The sequence below is a fragment of the Mauremys mutica genome, chromosome 2 (genome assembly GCF_020497125.1).
Source record: "Mauremys mutica isolate MM-2020 ecotype Southern chromosome 2, ASM2049712v1, whole genome shotgun sequence".
Classification (NCBI taxonomy): domain Eukaryota; kingdom Metazoa; phylum Chordata; order Testudines; family Geoemydidae; genus Mauremys; species Mauremys mutica.
The window spans coordinates 227988200-228004551 of NC_059073.1; the positions used below are offsets into that span (position 1 = coordinate 227988200).

General features: G+C 38.9%; 1 protein-coding gene across 12 annotated transcripts in view; it reads left to right on the plus strand.

Annotated features, from left to right (window-relative positions):
* Positions 1-16352, plus strand: part of TBC1D5 (TBC1 domain family member 5) — a 503676-nt gene that overhangs the window by 155563 nt on the left and 331761 nt on the right. Inside the window, exons 1-2 of one of the 12 annotated variants that reach the window (XM_045005381.1) lie at positions 7613-7704; positions 8562-8674. The exons of 9 other annotated variants lie outside the window; for them this stretch is intronic. The gene's annotated coding sequence lies outside the window, so the exon portion shown is untranslated. Of the gene's footprint in view, positions 1-7594; positions 7705-8561; positions 8675-16352 lie in introns of those variants that run through there. 2 more of the 12 variants (XM_045005382.1, XM_045005387.1) reach the window with 2 other exon arrangements.

Genomic DNA, 16352 nt, shown 5'->3' on the forward strand with positions numbered 1-16352 from the left:
GGAAAAATTTCAGAGGGATAATATTGTGGTGAGTCCAAATTCACACTAATTTAGAGACAGTCTCTTGAAACTCGTAGCTCTTGCATAGCAAACACTGAAATGCAGATCCCTGACTTGTTAGAGTATATAGCAGGAGTTCAGGTGACTGATGCCATACAGTTGCAGATGCATACTCCATTCTCATTCTAAAAGATAGCCTACTGTATTGCCATTCCTGACTCTTCCTTTGACCTCCTTGTGGTGGTGAGCAGGAAAGATGGGACCACTGAGTTAAAGTTATTGCAAAAGGTGAATCCCAGGATCTCACACCCATGTCTCCATCCACCTCCCTTAATTAGTCCCTTTTTTCCTATGTAAGCCTCAGTTTGCCAGTAATTATGTCTGTCTACCCCCAGATTGGTCAAGGTCCTGATGGAGTCTGTTTTTTCTGGCTCTCTTCTCTGTGAAACTGCCTTTCATCTTCCAGCAGGAGAAAATTGCAAGCTGGGCCCCATATTTCTAGCAGTTGTGCAGTTAGATTTATACAAGAACAATGCTCTTGCTTAAATGCTCAGAGTTGTCTTTCCCTGTTAGGGGAACTTTTGGAAGTTTGGAAGCCCTTCTGGTTGGGGAAGATAGTGGAAGACTCTCTGGTGCATCTGTGACCAGCAGCCTGCTGGTTCTGAATTGAGGCTCCACACATGAATGAGATATCATGAGTGTGTTATCTCCTCAGATATAAATGAGGGCAAACACTGCTCCACAAGAAACACTTTTACTGTGATGCCTACAAGAAATCAGCCAACCAAGAAGACTAATTTATACAACAGTCAGAATTAGCTGATTTTATTATTTATTAAAAAGTAAGATGATTTGGAACCATCAAGGAACCATTAAGTTGTTACAATAGCTACCTTGTGACTATATGGTATTTTCATTATTTTCACTTTTGTCTCCTTGACACTCATTGTTTTATTTCACACTTGCTATGTATTGTATCAAATTAGGCTCTAAGTTTTGTGGGGCAGAGATCATGGAGCAGAGGCCAGGCCTACCTGTGCATTTAATTGTACATTGCCTCATGCAATGGGGCCTTGATCCTGATTGAAGTTCCTAGGCACTACCACAACTAATCAATCCACCTCATATGTACAGTACAGTTTCTACTAGTGTATGTTCTCAACAACAGTGGATGGCTGGAAAACCCCCCAGATATTTAGACTCTAGAGTGGATTCTATATCAGATTTTAACAAATGTATCTCTAAATATTGTTATGATTTTAATAAAGCAGAAAAGCTAGCTAATTACATTCAAAATTAAATTCCTTGTATCTCATTTCTTTCGGGGAATTTTAAACATTTTTAAACACTGTATATTTTAGCTAATGTACCGAAAAGAAGTTACCTCTATGGTGGGACCTAGTTACCATTGAGCAGTAGCAAACGAAACTGTTCTCATTTATTGTGACTTAATTTTTTCCCGTCAGTAGTTTTCAGTGCAGTGGAGGGTGGCAATAATATCTGTAACACCTGGAGGGCAGAAAACTCATTTACCATGTATGTCCCAGGCAGGAATTGAACTCGGATCTCAAAAGCAAAAGGGCACTTAAATTACTGTGCCACCTATCAATTTATCTTGAATAGCAAAAATGCGTTACTTTCCTACATGTAGGGTAATGTTAGTGGAAAGAGATAACAGCACAAAAATTTAGGTAGACTATAAATGTCTATATGTATATATGTATGTATATGGTATTCTTCATTTTGGGAGCTATAGTTTTGTTACCATGCATAGCAGAGGCTGAAAGAGCTGTGCAGACTTACAGGGAAGGGAATATTTCACAGGAGCAGCCCACTCACCAGTTTAAGGGGTGATATCTGTGGATTCTGAATTGTCCAGGTCTCAGCTGAATTTATGGTAACTCCAACATTGGCCTTGTATCATAAAAAGTAAACGGAGAACATTAAATGCTATGTTGGAGACACAGATGATCCTTTGGGGGGGAGGGGCAGAAGAACTCCATAAAAGATTAAACAATATCAAACCATTTTAAAATAGCTTATTGCATAGCTGCTGATGAATTGAATGTTAATTGTAGATAATAGAATGCAACACATGTGTAAACTTCCTTATATCTTGGGCTAACTTAGAATAAAATGTCTCCTTATATCAATTACTGTATACTAGTAAAGATCCCTACTGTTTTTGTTTTGTTTTGCTTCCTAAAACCCCCTGCTGCTGTTGATTACACCTAGATCTGCTACTGATTGCAACTGTTAAAAGGCAAAGATAGTGTGGATGGTTGCTGAATCATTTAATTGTAGAACTAATAAGATGTTTTCTCTGGGACATAACAGAACTGACTATATTAATAACCATATGTAAACTGTCCACAAAAACTCCCATGGCTTTTAAATTTTTTTGTAGATGTGAATCTAGTACTTTAAAGCTTAATGTGGCACGTTGGGTACAAGTTTCTTTTTTAAACAGTACTCCTTGGTATGGTTGAAAGGAAGAGGTGAGGGCGAAGGGGAGGGACCTGAGAGAAAACATGTAGTAGAGGATTTTCTTTGAAATTTTACATTTACAATTGTGTTTAAGTGCACTGTAGGAAAATTGAAACGAGTAGATAATTATATGAATAAAATACCATCAATGGAATGTTAAGGTTGTGATTATAGCTGCATAAAATTTCAGAAAATTCAGAGTTAAAGGAAAACTGGTTAAAATTCATAGTGTGTATTTAAAAACAAAATTCCTTACCTATTATTGCTTCAGATTACTAAAGCTAAAAACTTTAAAAATCTATTTTGCTTTCCACCATTAATACTGATGCATTTGTCAGTATGGGTGATTTTAATGTTTCACTTCCTGGCTTTCATTAACTAGCACAACACAGTGGAATGCTTGTACATCATCACATTTACAGTGTATTGCTTTGGGGGTTTGTAAAGTCTTATTTTAATCAAATGTTAATATGGGGAGGAGCTTAGGTCAACCTGACATTATTCTATCAAGGTTTCCACAATAATTTAAAATCTTTCTTATGTATAGGTGATTTAATAATGTCTTTAATAATGTAGAAATACTACATGTATCTCTCAGGTTATGGTAAAAACACATTATTTAAGTATAAATAACAATAGACAGTTCAACTTATTTTATCATGTTTAATTTTTTCACAGTTTTAACGATTTAAAGATTTTTTTGTTTAAAGAGCACATGTAGTAATGCATAATGCTGCATAAATCCGGGTGCAACTGTAGAAGAAATGAAGTTACTTAGTATAGTATTATTTGCCAAATAGCATGTCACTTTCCCTAGTGTTTTGTGCTCACATAATGAAAGATGCTAGTCTCCCTTATCTGTCCATCAGCCATCCACTTCAGGTTATACCTTTAACTTGCCAAGGCCCAAATGTGAAAAGCAGTGTGTGACAGACTTAAAATGACAGAGAGAAAGGAAAGCTGAAATTCTAAGGGTATGGCTACACTTACAAATCTGCAGCGCTGGTAGTTGCAGCGCTGGTCGTCCAGCTGTGCAGGGCCAGCGCTGGTGTGTGGCCACACTCTCAGCTACCAGCGCTGCAGTGTGGCCACATTTGCAGCATTTGCAGTGTTGTTGGGAGTGATGAATTATGGGCAGCTATCCCAGCATTCAAGTGGGAGCAACATGCTTTTCAAAAGAGGGGGGTGTGGGGCAATGTGACAGGGACCGGGGGGGGGGGGGAAGAGAGAGTGGATTTTTGGAACTGACACTGTGCAAAATCAGAAAATTTTCCCACCCCCTTACTGTTAACTGCAAACAGCCTGCATCCAACATACTCTCTTTCCCCCCTCTGCCACCTCCCCCCCCCGTTTCTCTCAAGCAAAGCAAACACTCAACCCCTGTGAATGAGACAGGCAGGGGGTTATCTCATTTCATTGTTAACAGTAGTTACAGATTGATGACAGCAAACAGGAGCTGTTTGAAGCAGTTCCTGGTGCATGGAGCCCAGCCGAGTTGACAACAAAACCCAACCCCTTCTTCTTTAACTGCAAAAGCCTGCAGACCATTAGATTGTTCACAGATTGATCACAGCAAACAGGAGCTGTGTTTGTTTACATAAGCAGCTCCGGTAGAGCAGCTCCGGTAGCAACGGAGCTCCGGAGGTTCACAACAAAACAAAGAGAGGCTGCATAACAAAACAAAGGGAGTAATTTAGTTAAAAGCATTCTGGGATACATCCTTATACCCTGGAGGCCAATAACAGCGCTGGTGTGTGGCCTCACTTGATGACCAGCGCTGCAGCACCTGCGCTGCAATCCTTATTCCCCATGCTGAGTGAGGTGTACGGCCAGCGCTGCAGCCAGGGAGTTGCAGCGCTGGAAGTGCCCTGCAGGTGTGGCCACTTACTAATTGCAGCGCTGGAAAGCCTCCACCAGCGCTGCAACTCGCCAGTGTAGCCATACCCTCAGTGTGTAAATTATTCTTCCTACAACCTCAGTTTCCATGATTCTTTATTACTGATGAAAATAACTTTCAACAGTAAGAGTGAGGGGACACCAAATGTGTGTGGAACTTCTGGACTGAAATGAGTGATGTCCCTCAAAATGAGATACGTTTGAGAGGCAGTATGCTGTAAGGTGTTATGCCTTTGTGAGGATTTAGATGTGTTTGAAACTGATACCTGTGAGACAGGACATCTAGAAGAGCTTTGCTCCACTACAGCTTCTCACCAGCTAACTCAGATAAATGATAATTGGAGCTCTCATTTCTTTGTGTTTTTTAATTCTAATTGTTCCTAACTAATAACTGAATTCTGAGTATCCTAAAGTCATTAATTAACATCTACAATGTTGCTATTATTTTTATGACTAGAAATGAATGCCTGCATTTTTTCTTTAGGCCATGTGAATACTCATGGTAGAAGCAAAGCTTTCAGTTACGTTTACCAAGGTGAAAAAAAAATCAAGAAATACCACCATAAAAGTAGGAAACATAGCACCTGTTTTGTTGATTGCCAGCCTTGCACTGAAGATTTCAAGGGGAAAAAAACCCAGCACTTGACTTATGCTCTGGGGAGTTAATGCTGAAAGGATACACCTCTCTGAATTGGAGACTGAATCTCAATATGAACTTAGCTTCCCCCAAAATTTATTCAGGTTCGGGTAAAAAATTCCAGTACATGAGGAGTTGCAAGAGGAAAATAGGTTAGTTCAGGAGAACAGAGGAATGTTCCTAATCCCCTGAAGATTTGAAAAAGGGCTAGTTAACCCCATTCCTGGGTCTTCCTTAAAGTCAATTGGCTAAATTAATTCCAGGGTCGGTTCCTTGTGTCAGTGAGGCAAAGGAAGGTTGTAGAATAATCCAAACGTGGCCCCCACAGACTTCAGCTGTCGTTTATTTCTTTGAGCACTTCCCATTCAGGTCAAGATCTCAATACATTACATCAGTTGATCTATAAAGAATGATATGTAAATCAGTAAAGCTTTGTCTAAGGTTACTATAGAAAATGCTAGTTTTCTCAATTTACAGAGTTAAACCTAGCCTTTAATGCCATGTTAATTTAGTTTTTTGTATCTATTTCCCTATGTTTTTTTAATTAAAAAAAATCCTCTGATGGAATAATTCAAACAATAGAAAATATGTACTTATTAGGTCATAATAATACCTTCCAATACCTGTTTTGAAAAAGGTACTGTGTGGTAGAGAGTACAAGGGAATAGAAGTGTGTGAGCAGAGATTGGTAGAAATAATAGGGTCGTGGAGGATTCATCTTACCCCTTACACTCCTGCGAAGGGAAATGAGGGTACCCATGATTAGAAGAGGCCTCAAGTCTTCCGACTGAGGTCCCTTTCCCTACCAACTATCCACCAACTATCTCTTGAGTCCCTTATTTATGTTTATCTCTGGGAGCTGGGGCCTCTCACCTGCATTGCATACCGGCCACAAGTTGCAACCAAACTGGGGACTCCGCTTCTTACTTATATAATTCATTATTAATCTAAAACCAGGCCTCCAACATGCTGCGAGGAAAGTGAAAAAATCTGCTGGATGTCTTTCTGCTGGAAAACTTCTTTCCTGATCCTAAAAATTTGTGATCTGGTCAGATCCACAGCATCTTGGAAATGCAGTGCAAACTGTAACTCCATTAAAGAGCGACAATGGAAGGGTTGCAGCTCCTACATGCCCAGAAAGGATTTACGTACAGTGATGGAGCCACACATCTTAGAGCCTGGTCTAAGGTTCGCAAGGGGAGGTGGGAAACCTCTCCCCTTCCCTCCCTAGGCATAATTCCAGAAGTGGTTTGGATTGAGAAATTGGAGGATTGGGCCAAAAGAAATCTGATGAGGTTCAACAAGGACAAGTGCAGAGTTCTGCACTTAGGAAGGAAGAATCCCATGCACTGCTACAGGCTGGGGACCAACAGGCTAAGCAGCAGTTTTGCAGAAAAGGACCTGGGGATTATAGTGGACGAGAAGCTGTGAGTCAGCAGTGTGATATGAGTCAGCAGTGTGCCCTTGTTGCCAAGAAGGCCCCCACTACAGAAGGGATATGGACAAATTGGAGAGAGTCCAGCGGAGGGCAATGAAAATGATTAGGGGGTTGGGGCACATGACTTACGAGGAGAGGCTGAGGGAACTGGGGTTATTTAGTCTGCAGAAGAGAACAGTGAGAGGGGATTTGATAGCAGCCTTCAATTACCTGAAGGGGAGTTCCAAAGAGGATGGAGCTAGGCTGTTCTCGGTGGCAGATGACAGAAGAAGAAGCAATGATCTCAAACTGCAGTGGGGGAGGTCTGAGTTGGATATTTGGAAACACTATTTCATTAGGAGGGTGGTGAAGCACTGGAATGGGTTACCTAGGGAGATGGTGGAATCTCCATCCTTAGAGATTTTTAAGGCCCAGCTTGATAAAGCCTTGGCTGGGATCATTTAGTTGGTGTTGGTCCTGCTTTGAGCAGGGGTTGGACTATATGACCTTCTGAGGTCTTTTCCAACCCTAATATTCTATGATTCTATGAGCACAGATAGGGAAGGCTCCAGACCAGCTGAATCTCTGGTTTCCAGGCAGGTGCTGAGGAGCACCGTTTAAAGTGTGTGTGTGTGAGAGAGATGTCAAAGATAATAGGCAGCAGGTTTAAAACAAACAAAATGCACAGTCAACCTGTGGAACTCCTTGCCAGAGGATGTTGTGAAGGCAAAGACTATAACAGGGTTGAAAAAGAACTAGATAAGTTCATGGTCCATCAATGGCTATTAGCTAGGATGGTCAGGGATGGTGTCCCTAGCCTCTGTTTGCCAGAAGCTGGGAATGGGCAACAGGGCATGGATCACTTAATGATTACCTGTTCTGTTCATTCCCTCTGGGTCACCTGGCATTGGCCACTGTTGGAAGACAGGATACTGGGCTAGATGGACCTTTGGTCTGACCCAGTATGGCTGTTCTTATATTATTTGTTTTGCTCCCCTCCTCTTCTCCTCTCAGGCACCCCACCCCCAGCAGCCTGACCCTTCTGGTCTGTGAGCCCCTACACCCATCATCTCCATACAAATTTGAGTGAGTGGCATTGTGACCTGGTGCGTGGGGTAACAGCACCCGAGGGCTTAGCCCAGCCAAAAAGTGGTTGGGCTGATGACTGGGTGGCCCTTCAGCTCAGCACCTTGTGTCTCCGGTGTTGCCTGTTCCCTACCAGCCCAATCAAATCCAGGCTCCTTTCTCCCACACCAGCTCGACGGGGGTGAGATATGTTTTAAAAATTAGTTTCCTTCCCTGTTACTAACTTCTAAAAGATAATTTACCTTTTACCATTTAGTCTTTTTACATTTTTGATTTACATTTGACTGTGCCAATGAAAATAGATGCCACTTTTATGGTTACTTATAGTCAGTTTATAATCCATTTCACACTCTGATTCTCCCACATTAGCAGGAGGCTGCAGTGTTTGGCTTCAAATACCAGGGAAATGAAATTCATTTTAAAATAAGTTTTTGCATTTTTTTAAATATCAGGGAAATATTTGTATTGAGTTTTATAAAAACTCTTAATCACTTTCCTCCAAACACAAAATTTGGGGCCTCAATTGAGAGAGAGATGGCATTTAACCTGTAGATGTGCCAGTGTCCTAAGTAGTAATGTACTTCACTTTTGCCTCTTTTCTCTCTAGTTACATTCTAGAATTAAACTATAAGATAGAATAACATCTGACTTGCACTAACAGCATTGTGAGGCGTTAGAGAAAAAACAGCATCATGTGCACAGATAATGAAGTGATAGTTTTGTGTGTGTGTGTTGTGTATATATGCTACAGATTTAGAAACTAGTGCTGGAAGGGGAAGAGCTAATCTGAACTTCAGATATTTGTGATATTTTGCTGGAGCATACTGTACATGCAGTAAAAATGTTTTAAAAGTGTAAAACATTAGTCACAATACATATTCATTTATTCCATACAAATTTCAGTTTTAAAGTTACAAAGCTCACCAAGGGACTATAATAATATCTTGTGGAATAAAGGGTCAAATAGTTTGCTTTGGCTTCTTAGTCCCTCTGACTAATTATCCAAATTCATTGTTCTTTGATTAACGGGGAGAATAGGAGAAAACTGTTCTGTTTCTGAGAAGCACACTGTAGGAAGAAAAGTCTGCTGATAACAGAACTTACTTTTCTTCTTCTGTTCCTGCCTTCCTTTACTTTCTGCAGAGACTAAGGTATTGTTGTACTCCTTATTTTTAAATTAATATGTGATAACATCATATTCGGATGGTGTAGGAGTTGGCTTTCCTCTTCGGTCTGATTTGGTGTTATTTTCTTGAACTTGTTTTTTTTCAGAGTTCAATCTTATCATGCTTTAAATAAGGAATGGTGAGAATATGGGATAATATATTTTAGGGGTCCAGGGAAAATAGATTTAATCTTTTACCATGTGACAAGTGAGTCGAGTCTGGAGATGGCTTTCTGGAATTTCACGTAGGCTTCTCAAAGACATCCAGAGATAGTGGGTTCTGGTTACAAGTAAAATATGTTTTCTATATGCAAATGGTGAACATTCAACCTGAACTCTGAAAGTCCAGCTGCTGTTTTTTGACTTCGACATAACTAATAAAGATTCTGCAGTTAGAATTTCATTGTATTGATGTGAACCAGAATAAATGAATCTTGGAATATGTATGAGTATTGTGTGCGTGTGCGCGTGCGTGTGTGTGTGTGTGTGTGTGAGAGGAAACAAATGCAAACTGTAAAGAGGAGCAATAATAGTCAACCCTAGTTCCTCCTTCCCCATTCCCAAACATGAAAAACCAGATGATCATGTTGACAATCACCTGTTTGCTGTTGAACTCTTCTAGCGTACCAATGTTTGCAAGAGGTGTTTACTTGCATACTAAGATCAAATATCTGTACTCAACATTAGCTTTTCGTTGCAGTTTTCAGAAAGGTCAAACTGAAGCTCACCAACTCACGGGAAACAACTGCAGTCCCATTGTGCTTTTGCAGAGTATTCTTTACTTAAACCCCTATCACCACCTCCTCCATTTCTTTGGCTTGTCATGAACAGCTCCATCAGAATAAAACCCAATACTCCTAACAAGAAACAAGGCTTGTGAGGGAAAAAAATCACAAACATTCTTGACAGAAATAGTTCCCTTATTTAACTTACTAGCAGGCAAGTGTGCATGTCAAAAAACACACTTGTTTGGTGTGAGGTATGCGATAGCTGATCAGTAAAGAAACTTAATTGCTGCTCAGGGTTTAGGTCACTGTTCATTCATTCATTTATTCCTGGAGCTATGAACTATTCATATGTTGCCACAGTATGTTACTTACACAAGACTGATGGTGAAGGAAATAAGAGCTTAGATGCCTCACAGATATAGACATTGGGGGATTAACATGTCTACTTCATTAATATATATGTGCATACATTAATGTTGGAGTATTGAAGCTGTTTCCAATAAGATCAAAATAGCTATCTTTCTTAAGGTCTGCTGTAGCCATTAAAAGTATTTTAAAAATCAGCATTAGCTTTGTCAGTTTCTTAATAGTTTGACTTTTCTCTGTTTCTTTTTGTTTGTCAGTGGGGATCAAAGTGCAGACAAAACCTGCCTTTTATTCTGATGCCCAGTTTTCCCTTTATTTTTCCCTCGTAGGTCTTTCCTATCCATTTGCTTGCTCTCACTGAGCATATATGATTCTCTATGGATTGGCATGCATGCATATTATGAGTGATGTTTCTGGCAGCATATCCCCTGTACATGGTACTAGGTCTGACCTTCAAAAGTGCTAGGCATCCATAGTCCACACTTACTTTATCTGGATATATGGGTGCTGAGCACTATTGAAAATTAGGTTCCCCATGCCTAATTTCAACTAGCCTAGGAAATGAAGTTGTAATTTCTTAGGGTTCTGGAAACTATATGGATCTGTTACTTGAAAATCGGTCCCCCTATGAGACAGCGCACCCTCCTCCACACTGGACTGCATTGCCACTGCTATCTTTTTAATTAATGATCTATCATTCTGGCCCTGCAAAAGTCGGTTTTGACATTGTTAAACTCTTCAGTACCAATCTTTATTGGAGCTCTTTAAAATATATTTAGAATGTGTAAACCACTTTGATATATAGAAGCACGCACCCTAATGAGATTACATTAAGTATCCTAATAAGATCAAGGCTTGAAATTATGCTTTTCCGGATTTGGGTGATATAAATTAATTTTGCTTTAAACCAGTGTCTGTGTTCTAGTTCAGTTTAGATATTGGTTTCAAATATTCTCATTGCAATTTATTTGGGCATCTCTTTAAATAAAAATCTTCTCTCAATTGTGCTATTAACTTTTCCTCTCATTCCAAGACACTGAAGCTACAGATTATCTAGGCATTGTTGTAATTATTAAACTAACAAGTAAATTATGAAGAGAAAAACAGTGGCTGATCACTGAACCCTGCTGATGCTGGTGTTTCACTTCTCGTTTGAGTCTAAAGTAATATATAAAATTAATACAGTATTATCAATTTAGATTCCTTGTGAACAGAAATCCTCATCACAAAACCATCATACAGAGAAAGTGATTTCTCTTCAGGAAGTCTCTACAAGTACGGTTGAACCTAAAATATACATGAAACTTCTAGGACAGCCTAAATGAATTGTTATTCCTAGTAACTGAATGGTGGGGGCTGAAGTGTTGGGTGGGGAAGTTCATGTACAATAATACCCATGTGGTCATTCTTTTTAGTCCATTTTATCCATTAGTCATTGTTGATTATGATTTTGCTGCCAACTGTTGCACAGTTTTAGAGTTTAAGGCCAGAGGGACTGCAAGAGCATCTAGTCTGACCTGCATTTTTCACCACCCAGCACCTGCATGCTAAACCCAACAGCTGAAACTAGACCAAAGTATTACAGATCACAGAATACTTGCCTATTATGTACCACAGGCACAGGGAATAACTATAAATTGTTCCCGTGGTATTCAGTGATACATTTTAATATAGATGGTTATTACACGATACACAACACAATACATATGTGTGTGTGTATATTACGGCTGTCAAGTGATTAAAAAAATGAATCACGATTAATTGCACTGTTAAACAATAATAGAATAACATTTAAATATTTTGGATGTTTTCTACATTTTCAAATATATTATTTTCAATAACACAGAATACAAAGTGTACAGTGCTCACTTTATATTTATTTTTGATTACAGGTATTTCCAATGTAAAAAAATCAAAAGAAATAGTATTTTTCAATTCACCTAATACAAGTACTGTAATGCAATCTGGATCATGAAATTTGAACCTACAAATAGAATTACGTACAAAAAACTGCATTCAAAAATAAAACAATGTAAAATTTTAGACCCTGCGAGTCCACTCAGTCCTACTTCTTGTTCAGCCAATTGTTCAGACAAACAAGTTTGTTTACGTTTGCAGGAGATAATGCTGCCCACTTCTTGTTTACAATGTCACCTGAAAGTGAGAACAGGTGTTCTCATGGCACTGTTGTAGCCAGCATCACAAGATATTTACATGCCAAATGTGCTAAAGATTCACATGTCCCTTCATGCTTCAACTACGATTCCAGGGGACATGCATCCATGCTGATGATGGGTTCTGCTCAATGACAATCCAAAGCAATGCGAACTGCCGCATGTTCATTTTCATTATCTGATTTAGATTCCACCAGAAAAAGGTTGATTTTCTTTTTTGGTGGTTCAGGTTCTGTAGTTTCCGCATTGGAGTGTTTCTCTTTAAAGACTTCTGAAAGCATGCTCCACACCTTGTCCCTCTCAGATTTTGGAAGGCATTTCAGATTCTTAAACCTTGGGTCGAGTGCTGTAGCTATCTTTAGAAATCTCATATTGGTCCCTTCTTTGCATTTTGTCAAATCTGCTGGAAAGTGTTCTTCAAATGAACATGTGCTGAATCATCTTTGGAAACTACTATAACATGAAATATATGGCAGAATGCAAGTAAAACAGAGTAGGGGATGTACTACTCTCCCCCGAGGAGTTCAGTCACAAATTTAATTAATGCATTATTTTTTTAACAAGCGTCATCAGCATGAAAGCATGTCCTCTGGAATGGTGGCTGAAGCATGAAGGAGCATACGAATGTTTAGCATATCTGGCACGTAATACTTTGCAATGCCAGCTACAAAAGTGCCTGTTCTCACTTTCTGGTGACCTAAATAAGAAGAGGGCTGCATTATCTCCTGTAAATGTAAACAAACATGTTAGTCTTAGCGACTGGCTGAATGAGAAGTAGGACTGAGTAGACTTGTAAGCTCTGAAGCTTTACATTGTTTTGTTTTTGAGTGCAGTTATGTAACAAAAAAAATTACATTTGTAAGTTGCACTTTCATGATAAAGAGATTGCATTATAGTACTAGAATAAGGTGAAATGAAATACTATTTTTATCATTTTTACAGTGCAAATATTTGTAATAAAAATACACTTTGATTTCAAATACAACACAGAATACAATATATATGAAAATGTAGAAAAACATCCAAAATATTTAATAAATTTCCATTGGCATTCTAAAGCTTAGCAGTGCGATTAAAACTGCAGTTAATCATGATTAATTTTTTTGAGTTAATTGTGTGAGTTAACTGCAATTGACAGCCCTAGTGGGTGTGTGTATGAGAGAGCTAGATCTAGATATATATAATTATATTTGTGTGTGTTAGTACAGTACACACCCCTATCAGCCTGATATGGAAGATGACATCCTAAGGGAACTGTCCAAAGTCCCTCAACTTTAGCAGTATGTATTGATTATTCACAATAGTATGACCAATTATTATTATTTATTTGTATTATTATAGTGCCTAGGAGCCCCAGTCATGGACCAGAACCTCAGTTGCTAGGTGCTATATAAACACAGGGAAAAAAACATGATCCCTGCCCCAAAGTACTTACAATCCAAGTAGAAGGCAAGAGACGAAAATATAAATAAATATATGTGCGCACATACACACAGAGATGGGGGAGTATAAGGAAACAATGAAACACTATTGATCAGTATGTTAGGCACTGATATCAGTGCACCAGTATCCTAAGCACTTTTAAGTTTTAGGGTCAGTCAGTATACGAGTAAAATATTTCTTTTTGCTTTAATTTTTAAAATATTAATGTTCTGCTTTCTCCTCTTTAAGCTGGCCATTGGGGACATTTAACACATGCTTCCTTAATAAAATTGTTCTCCTGTCTTAATTATTTCAAGTTCAGACATTGATTTTTTGCTTAGGACTCTTTAATGTATGCTGTATTTTGGAAAATTAACAGTAACCACAATACGTCCATCTGACACAGATGAGGGGTTGATTACAAATAAAAATGTTATAAAGTGCCCACCTCCCCACTCAGAAGCAGCTTTTGCCCAAGGCCTACTGAGGTTTGCTTATTTTACTGTTTGTCAAAAACATAATTATCTTGACGAAAAAAATGCAGAAAGGGCTCATCAGAACTGTTAGGAAAGAGCCAAAGGTGTTTTTTTTTTTTGGTGGTGAGTTTAACATGATGAACTTGACAACATTTTAAGAAGTGAAATGTGTGTGGTGTTGTCAAGGCTGAATCCCCACTCTGTCACTCTGAGTGCAGAAGGTGGGGGCCTGCAAGGATTCTACAAATTAATGCTTGCCACTCCAAGCTTCTATTAAGCTCCCAAGGTTACAGCTTTTCTCTGACCTTGGCTTGGTAAACACTGCCAGCACCCAAATGCAAAAAAACCCCTTGGACTCAGGAAGGAGCACGTGGGAATTCCTCCCTGTGAGGTACCCTCAAGCCCTTTCACACACCCCCTCCGGGGAAGAGCTGAGGAAGAAAACAAAGAAAATTGGCTGTTGCTACCAGCTAATCAAACAGCATATGCACAAACTTCTTAGGACACCAGAAATCCAATCCTGTTCTTAAAAAAGGTAAATTTTATTAAAAACAAAAGGAAAGAAAATACATCTGGAACTTAGGCTTTTGCTAAATTTTAAAAGAGCAATTCTAAAAATCAAGCACCCAAAATAGCTTTCTTGGGGGTTCAGCTTAAAGGTTACAAGCAAACAAAAGCATCTGGGGTTAGCACAGAGGAGTCCACAAGCCAATAAAAAATAAATAAACCCTAATCTTGTCTCTTTAGACATTTCCTAATTTTACTTACATATCTGAGGCTCCAGATAAGTAGGTTTGATACTCCTATGATAATTTATAATCATACCTGGCTTAAAGCTGGTCACAGCTTTGCTGCTCCGTCCCCCTGCAGCCCAGAGAACAACAGACAAAGGGAAAGTTTTTTTTCCCCAATTTTAAAAAGTTCTACTTTCCCATTGGCTGTTTTGGTCAGGTGCCCACTCCTTTTCTTTTACCCTTGGGCTTGTTAACACTTTACCTGTAAAGTAAGCAGAGAACAGACCAAGAGGGATTTTACAGCTAACTGGCTGGCCAAATGTCCATCAAAGGGAGCTACCCCATCCCCGTTCATGTATCACAGGTGTAATGACCTAAAGAGGTTGTTCTAGTTTGGCTTTCAGATACCACAGTGATAGTCGTATAAGAACTGGTAAGTGTTGATTCATTACACTTAACAATTTTCAGATATCCGTCTATCCTATCCAACTACACTGCAGATGTTTACTTTGGTGATTGCCTTAACTTAAGAAAAAAACAGTGCATTCTGCCTGTCTGTCTGGCATGCAGCAGTGCACCCAGTGTAAAATCAATCTTGTACCTATATTTCTCCAGAGTACCAGGCATGGATTGTATCAATTTTTTTACAACTTTGTTTGCTTAAAACCTTCATACCAAGCTTTGGAGCAAGAATAGTAATGACCTTGAAACTTAATTTTCCAATATTCAATTCACGCTGTAACACAAAAAATCCCCTTCATTTTGTCTCCTATTTCTCTCCCTTCCTGATTATCACTTAGTTTACAGTAAAATTTTTGTATGTTATACATTTTTTCTTTTAAAAATTTGCACATTTTCCTTTATATAAGAAATATTTTAATTAATGCTTTTTCATTTTAAGAGGCCTTATGTCTTCATAAACATATAAAAATTTTCTGTTCAGTGAGACCGATGTAAAGTTTAAACATTTATGAAAATATAAAAAGTAACTTAAAAATAATATGTTTTGTCTTGGAAACTTCTGGCCAGAAATCCCTTTTGGGAAAAGAGGAGCATATATAGTCAGTTTTAATATTTTTAATGCTTTTCACTTTGTGTTTTATAGATTACATAAAGACTTCTTATATTAATATATATTCAAGATTTGGGATTTATAGTTTCTCATTTACCATAACTTATTTGTCCTTAGACACTTCCATGGTCTTCTGAATTTACAGAATCATAGCAATTGTGCATGCCGATGGAGACACCTGTTCTTCTTTGAGTGCTTGTTCATGTCGATTCCATTCTAGGGTGTGCGTGTGCCCATGTGCACAATTGTCAGAGACTTTTGCCATAGCAGTATCTGTAGGGTCGGCTACTGCACCCCCTTGACTGCCACGCTCATGCGTCAGTATATCTGGCAATGCTCACCTTATGTCCTCTCAGTTCCTTCTTACCACCCATGACAGTTGGTCAGAATGCCTTGTCTTCCATTGCAAGAGTGTAAGCGATTCTTTCAGACCCATTGTAGGTAGTTGTTAGGGACTTAGTTTGACCATTAAATTAAGTGTTAGATAATAGTTTTAGTAGTTAGAGTCCAGGCTGGGACTTTGCTGCATAACGGGAATGCCCCATTCCCCAAGCTTTAAGCCATGTTTATTGTGTACCCGGCCAATGCACATTAGTGACCCCCCATGATAGCTGTTTGAAGTGTCTGGGGGAATTGCACAGAAAAGACAAGTGAATGATCTGCAAAAGCTTTCACCCTCGAACTCAAAAGGA